At 44.2% G+C, this 7,545-nt stretch overlaps 1 protein-coding gene and 1 long non-coding RNA gene across 4 annotated transcripts in view; one reads left to right on the top strand and one right to left on the bottom strand.

Annotated features, from left to right (window-relative positions):
• Positions 1 to 7,545, top strand: part of LOC102670773 (SAGA-associated factor 29) — a 93,275-nt gene that overhangs the window by 22,856 nt on the left and 62,874 nt on the right. The window lies entirely within an intron of this gene.
• The window catches only part of LOC116186254, a 441,761-nt gene continuing 437,064 nt past the window's right edge, over positions 2,849 to 7,545 (bottom strand). The window contains exon 3 of the long non-coding RNA XR_004151211.1: positions 2,849 to 3,229. This is a non-coding gene — a long non-coding RNA (uncharacterized LOC116186254). The remainder of the gene's footprint in view (positions 3,230 to 7,545) is intronic.

Below are 7,545 nucleotides of genomic sequence, written 5' to 3'. Positions count from 1 at the left end.
GCGCGCGCGCGCGCGTGAAAGCGGGAAAATTATGGGCGAGCGTAGAGGAGGTGAAAAACGCGCGCGGATGCGCGCGCGTTAGCTAGTCGAATCGGCAATATTATAGAGAAGTTTTGCCCGCTCGCCGACTCTGCGGGCGATTCGGCGCAGATTACGGCTTTGTGCTATCGCTTATACCCGTTTCCTATGGACAGCAATTTACGGGTTATCACCGAACGGCAATAAACTTGGGGGTATCTAGCCGGTGTTCCCGGGGCTGTTCGCTCGCGCCGTGGAGATAGGTGGGACAGCTCGCACATAAAATTACCGGGGGCCGAGTGAAATATAGTTTGTAAAGCGTGAAGCGTTAGAATGACGCGCCGCCGCCGGCCCCGGCCACAACCCGACTGACAATGGAGAAATCGACGTACACACCTGGTCGATTAATCGCGGGACCGTCCGCACCGTTTGCACCCTTGTCGTGGCTCGCTTAATCAGAAGTCGAAGGGAAGAAGGTGCGGTTAAGCGATATACGAGGGGAAATTTGCGGTGATGATGCATTACTTGGTTATGTTAAAAAAGGGGGATGAGAGGGGAGAAGGTGATGGATAGATGCGAGAGATTAGAGGTTTGAATTAAACGAAAGTGGAAGCTTCGAACAGGATTTATAATCGATTCTTCTTCTCTTCGCTTTGCCTTATTAATTTTTCATATTACAGGGAATTTGTATGTGGGAGATTGAGAAATAATTTCACTTAATTCGATTTTTTTTTTAAATTAAACGTGAATTTCGTGGAAAGGATTTAACGATTCTAAACACCCGGCCGGAAATCAAAGCGTTACATCTGCGTTATTGATATCGATTAACACGGTGAATGTAAAAATATGACGATCCAGTTACATCGTGGACGGACGCAAACCATTGATTCAGCGCGGCTCAATCGGCAATCTGCTGACCATGGACAAAACGTTATCGCGCCGTTGTACCCGCTAAATATCGGTCGACGATTATTCGATTTTATGGCCCATAACGGGTGTATTTACGAGGTCGAAGTAATGGCGTATTTGGGGAATAAGCGTTATTGTATCTGTACACGAACGGATTCTCTGTGAAAGTTTTTTTTTTTTTTTTATTATTATTATTCACAGTACTTCTATATCGGTTTAGTTTCATTATCGAAGGATCGTGTAAATTGCAATTCAATTTCCGTTACGGAAAATATCGAAATTGAGTAAAACGTTTACGCTTATTTTCGTTAAAAAACGCTGCAAATATAAAGTATTAAGGTAATAAAAAGAATAATAAGAATTAAATTTTACGAACGAATAAAAAGCAATCGATACGTGGCGATATAATTGTTTCGCGTGATATTGAAAAGATAAAAAAGAAAGAGAGAAAAAGGATGAGTGTGAACATACAACGTTTATCTCGAGAAGAGAGCATTATTCTCTATGATCCTTCAACTGTATCCATAAATCGACCGACGAACTCCCACGATCACCGATATATATCTATCGGTTTACGGCTCCTTCGCCCTATCGATCGAATACGTTTCCTGTTTACCGTTCCTGTGCATCTATCGACAGCTTCTGCTGCAGCCTGGTGTAACCTTGAAGGGTCGCTTCAAAGGGTCGCCACCACGGATCTGTATCTCGTTCATGATTTACTGTGCCGAGCGTAGTAATTGAGCGTAGTTCTCGAATCCTTGACCGGCCGTGTACCATTCATGGATCGTTAATACTCTGTTACACCTGGCCAGTCCGTTCATCGATTCTACATGTGAATGTAGTGGCTTTTGTCAAACCTCAGTATCGAGCATAGGAAACAGGTTAATTTTGGAATAACCAATCTGTACTTAAATACAATATACGAATGTAAACGAATGTAATTAACAGAGAGTATTTTTAATAAAATGAAGAAAAAATAAAATTTATCGAAATAAATTCGACGAATCGAACGAAGCAACGAAGCAACCAAGGAACAAGGGATACGACAAAGTAAAGACGATTTTCTAAAATTATCCTCCACTACCACTGGCGGAAAAGGAAGACCGACTCGCGAAGGTAGCAATCACCGTCCAACGCTCGTAACTTCCGTTCGTAATAACCACGGGCGCAAGGTACATATTTAACAGACGTTTATCGATCTATCGCGATCGAATCTCGTGGATCTGACCTCCTGCGCTCGTTTAATCTCGCGCGCGACACCTAGCCGCCCAGCTTCCCTTCCCGTCAAACCGAAGATAGACACGATAAATAATTAATCCGCGTCGCCTTCGGGGGATAACGCGCCCTTGTTGGTTCAAGGTGAGGAGAGGAGGACGGCTAACAAGCGCCCTGTATCCTCTCCGCCTTTTTCTTCATCCTCGTTAGCAACTTCTTCGACGATCCAGTTAGATACGTCTCCCCACCTTCTTAAATCGTTAACAGAACGAGCTTCTGGCGGTGTGTACATCCGCAACGATGTGTGGCTAACAACGTGGCAGGAAGAAAATTATAATCGACGCGAAAGCGTTAATCAGATGGTGGAATAGAGTTATAAAAGCGAAGGTGAGTTGCGCGAATGAGTAGAATTTCTCTTGTAATTATGGTAATCTCTTTGAATTGAAATAATAAGAGGAATGAGAATATATATGTTGGAAATATCGTTAGTCATTTGGGATTCGGAATTCTATTTCTACAAGTACAAAGATATACTTTTTCCATACATATCCTGGCTTGATCCATCGTTCTTTTCAGGACTCGATGGTAAATATTTGTTCTTTAAGAGATTAAAATAAGATGTTCAAATATAAAGCAATATTTAATTTCTATTTTTACTCTTCGTTATCTCTGAGATGACTTTGGCATACAACGTTCCTTCTTAGATAAGTTATACAAGCATAAAACTGATAAGATATTATTATCCTTGTCAAAAATATATAAATCTAGAACTCGTTAAATTGAATAAAAAAAAAAAATTGTTCGTAAACCGATTCATCATCGAATGTCCAAATATCTTCACGGTTGAATAGTAGATTTTTACCTTTAGAGATTTCACCTTTGGAGAGAAGTCGGTTTCGCACGGATACATACCGCCATTATCGATACACATATATTTACTCGGCGCAATTGCACCTAGCCAATATCAATTGGCTGAGTTCCGACTCGTCTATCACCTTTGCATCGTACATACATATCGTAATCATTCTCCAAGTCCACCAAAGTTGCAGGGTCTTCCACTCGGGGTTTTCACTCGTGATGTACTTACCTGAAACAGGAAAAGGAAAGAAAACTCGTCATTAACTCGTTCGATGCATGCAAACGCGAGGTGTTAAAGTTCGCGCGTATCCTGATTTTCTCTTTGGGCCTCTCGCATGGGAAAATTATGCTAACGTCTTACGAACGTTGCATCTTAGCGCTAGAACTTAGAAACTATGATTGCACGACACGTCCCGTTAAAAAATCGCGTGCACGATCGACGAACGAAGCGTTTCACGGACGGATTTCTATCTCGCAAATAAGATGCAATTTTGGGGAGGAGGGGAATACTTTCCCAACGATTTTATATTCAATATATTCGGAAATTATAATATGGCATTCAATTACCGGCTGAAATTTTTGCAATTGAACGTGATAACTCTTCCATACTTTCGATTGTAGGAAAAATTGCTATTCGGAAATATGGAGATAGATTCCTTACAAGTTCTACCTTCAAATTATATCGAAGGCTCTAAATTGATTTATTCCTGTAATTTTTGAACCTATAACGGGATAAAATATGAAAAATATATATTTGCATGAAAATCTACAATCTATTTACATCAATTAGAAAGAAATCTATTTACTTTCCAAAATCCTGTTTCAAAATTACATTCTTCTCCGAGAATTAGCGCGAATCGAATATATCGGCGAATAAAATGGCGTCGTCCCTCGATGTAATTTGCCGCTACTCTATTACACGCGTGTAATCATTTTTCACGATCGCCATCTCTGGCTGGATCCTCGCCGGTATCGAAGTGGTCGTTTTTCCGGGGTCCAAGGAAACGGGGGCCGAAATTCGCGCGGCAGAAATATTCGAAACGGTCCAGAATATTTGTCCATCCTTTTACACCGGCCCGTTTCGTCGCGCAACTTAAATCTTTTTTTCTCTCTCTCTTTCTTTCTTTTGCCGCAGATCCTCATCTCGTATCGTTTTATCAGCGTCCAGGAGGCGAGCACTTTCGCGCATAACTTTCTAACTTGGAGGGCTACTTTTCAACTTTTTACCGCGTCACCGAGGTGTGCACATGCGTTTCGCGAGCGAGCGCTCAGTTTCACGTTTCCCGGATGCATGCGTTCCGCCGTGGCGGCGCGAAGCAAGCCCGTGAGAGAGGTTCGAATGATGAATAGGGGGCTGCACCGGTACCAAATGGGCCCGGGGCCAGAATTTTCGTTTTTCGCGATCCCTCGGCGATCCTCTCGTCGGCGACCACCTTGGTGGAAGATACGTATCTCCCTCGGTATCGTTGCCTGGCATTCCGTTTTCACAGGGAACGGTGCACCGAGGGAGCTGCTCTCCCGACGTTCGCAATCGATTCGCATCGTCTTTCTTCCTCTTCTCGCTCCATTTTTTCTTTTTTTTTTTTGAGTACCAGGCACTTCGTTGAATATCCGACCGATCGTTGCGATCAATTCGAGTCGGAGAGTATCACGATTCGCGAGGGGGAAGGATTCGAGGAATTTTTAAACTGGATCCGGATGCTACGCTAATATTGGACGATGTGGACATTCCGCGGAGTTTAATTTCGTGAAAGAGGAGAAGTTGAAACGGGTCGAAATCCCGTTTAATTCGAGATGAAATCGGATTTGAAATTAAAAAAGAATAAAAAAAAAGAAATTTCTCGAAACTCTCGGTGAGGAAATTTCGATCGAAACTTTTTCGAAAACTCGAACTCTCGAATCCAGCGAATTTCTAACATTCCCCTCGCGCAATGGATGTAAATCGCCGATTACATGCATCGACCGCGCGAATTATTCCTCGGAACTGAATTGAATCCGTGGAATTTCGCGTCCGCGCGGAAGAAGGATCGATATGGAAACGTTTTAACCGAAATTTGGCCAACGTTGGACGAGGGAGGGGGGGGGGGGGAAGAAATTCGAAGTACGCGAGATTCTCAGTTCAGAGCCGCGTCGGAGAATTTTTCACCTCGACACGCGGTCAGCACGCGTACACTGTACATCGCCGTTCCGACTTCGCCGCCCCTCTCGAAATAATAGTGGAAACACACCGTAGCAACGACGTGCGAGGGATCTCCCTTCTCCCTTCCGCGCACGTGGAATACACGCGTGTGTACTCGCACACGAGGCGTAGATTTATTGCGAGTGGCGGGGCGGGGAGAGCGAAATGGCAAAGAGAAGAAAGGGAAGGCCCTAGAATCGTGGCCTTTTTGCGATATGTTGATATTTAATGATCCCAGGAGAAATAGTTTACGATCGACGTATTTATTAAACGGCGATGTTTAGGCCGCTGAACGTTTCCTCAACTAACGAGCCGCGCTATTTCGAGTATGATCCACGCGTTTCCGAAGCGATAATTTATCCCGCCCTTCTTAATTGCCTTTCGATATCTCGAGAGAGGTAAGTACAGATCGCGAAGTAAAGAGAGAAGAAGTTGAATATGAATCGAGTGTAAGATGGGTAAAATTGGGCCGATATATTTTTCATCGAAGAAGAAATAAGTGGAAGTTTTAATATCTCTGTTTCTAATTTCGAACGAAGGAAAAACTTATTCGATTACTACCATTATTCTTCTACCAAATATATTCAATAACATTTAATTCAGGAAAGAATTAGACAACATGCAGGATTTACATCTTTCGTGCGTTTGATAATCGTGATCTTTTCTACATCGTCATTCGAAGAGCTTGTGACGACAGACGCGTCGTTTATTTTTACATTAATTCATATTTCATCGCGAACGATGCAACGATGCAATCTTTATAAAGGATCCGGCATCGCGAATTCCTCCTGCTCACGGAATTTTCGATTCGTCCGTTGCGCGGCGTCGAAAGTGGCCCCATGCGAGAGAAAGAGAAGGAAGCATGGGCGAAGAGTGGCCAGGACAAGGACAGACGGGGTTGGAAGTCGGGAGATGGCCGCGAATTTATTTAGTGGAGCGTACACCTTTAACCCTTTCGTTTGGAGCTGATATACGGCCGGACGAAATAAAGAAGTCGTAAGGCCCTGGGCCAGTCTGGACCCTGATCCTCTCTCCTCTCCCNNCCCTCGCGTCTCTTCCTCTTCCTCTTCCTCTCTCTCTCTCCCTTCCTCCTCCCCCTTGATGAGCTCCCCCCTCATCACCAAGAGCCACTTCGCCTCCATAGAGTTGCAGCTCCGGGATCAATTATTATTACCAGTCGTAAATAAATATCAATATATTTCCTATACCTCTACCGCCGTGCTCTCTCTTTCTCTCTCTTTATTTCGCTCTCGAGCACTAAAAATCCTTTCTCGCTACGACCGTTTGCGGCCTCTTTGTGACGCACCGCGCGGCAGACGTCCGAGCATGTCGGGTTACAAGATGCTTGTACGCGAACGTACGTTTCTCTTTGCTCTATCCTCCCCTTCCCCGTCCCTCCTCTCCTATCCTCCAGTCTTCACCCTCGTCGTCTCTTCCCATTTCGTCCCTCATAAGCCAGGGGCCCCGTCTTACCCTAAAGCAGACGAGGACAGTTCCTTTCGCGGCATTATGGCAGAGGGGAATTCCTCGGTTGGAAAAGGCCCACGCACTCCGTCCCAGAGCCGGCCTCCACCACTCTCTCTCTCTCTCTCTCTCTCTGTTTCTAGGAGTAGAGGAGAGAGAGTTCTCTAGTTGATACCAATCGGTGGAATGTCGTGAGAAAAGGAACGAGAGGGCCCGGCCACGGTGAATGGAGACGTTCCCGACTAGTTTATTAGAGCGCGAGCCGCGATATAAGCCTGAATGCGCTCGTATTTTGCGCGCACACCGACGTGTATATAGTGGATAGGGAAAATGGCTGTCATCGCGAGCCGGCCAAGAAATTACGCAACGCGCCGCTAATGCGGCCAATATCTGGGTTTAACACCTGGCCACCGAGTGGCTAATAATCGTCGCAGAAGTTGGCTGGACGAAACGTTTTTCCTTTTTTCTCTTTTTTCTTTTTTTTTTTTTTTTTTTTTTTGCGGTAATAACGATACAAGGATTCGCCACCATTTATATTTTTAACAGGAGAATTGTAACGCTCGGCTCGTTAGAAGTATAATTTTCCATTAAATGGTCCGGATTGAATCTGTCCAATTAGCAAGGTCTATTTATATGGTCTATTTATACATGGCAGAAACGGGTATAGAGGAATAAAATGAGATCGTGAGAGAACGTTAGATACGATGAAATGATGAGACCAACAATTGCCAATTAGCAAGGTGAAATCTTGATCAGTTAGCAATCGTGCGGAATTAATTTTGAAACGCTGTAGCCACGCCTAATGCCCGTGAATAGATGGATACGTTCATTGGAAACGGAGAGGACCAATTTGCGCTTGCTTCTCTTCATCCCTTACGAATCTATTCAACCTAGCTACCAAA

Source organism: Apis dorsata, unplaced genomic scaffold, assembly GCF_000469605.1.
Source record: "Apis dorsata unplaced genomic scaffold, Apis dorsata 1.3 scaffold_527, whole genome shotgun sequence".
Lineage (NCBI taxonomy): Eukaryota > Metazoa > Arthropoda > Insecta > Hymenoptera > Apidae > Apis > Apis dorsata.
Note: the sequence above shows the minus strand (reverse complement) of the source record. Positions and strands in the feature narration are given on the sequence as shown.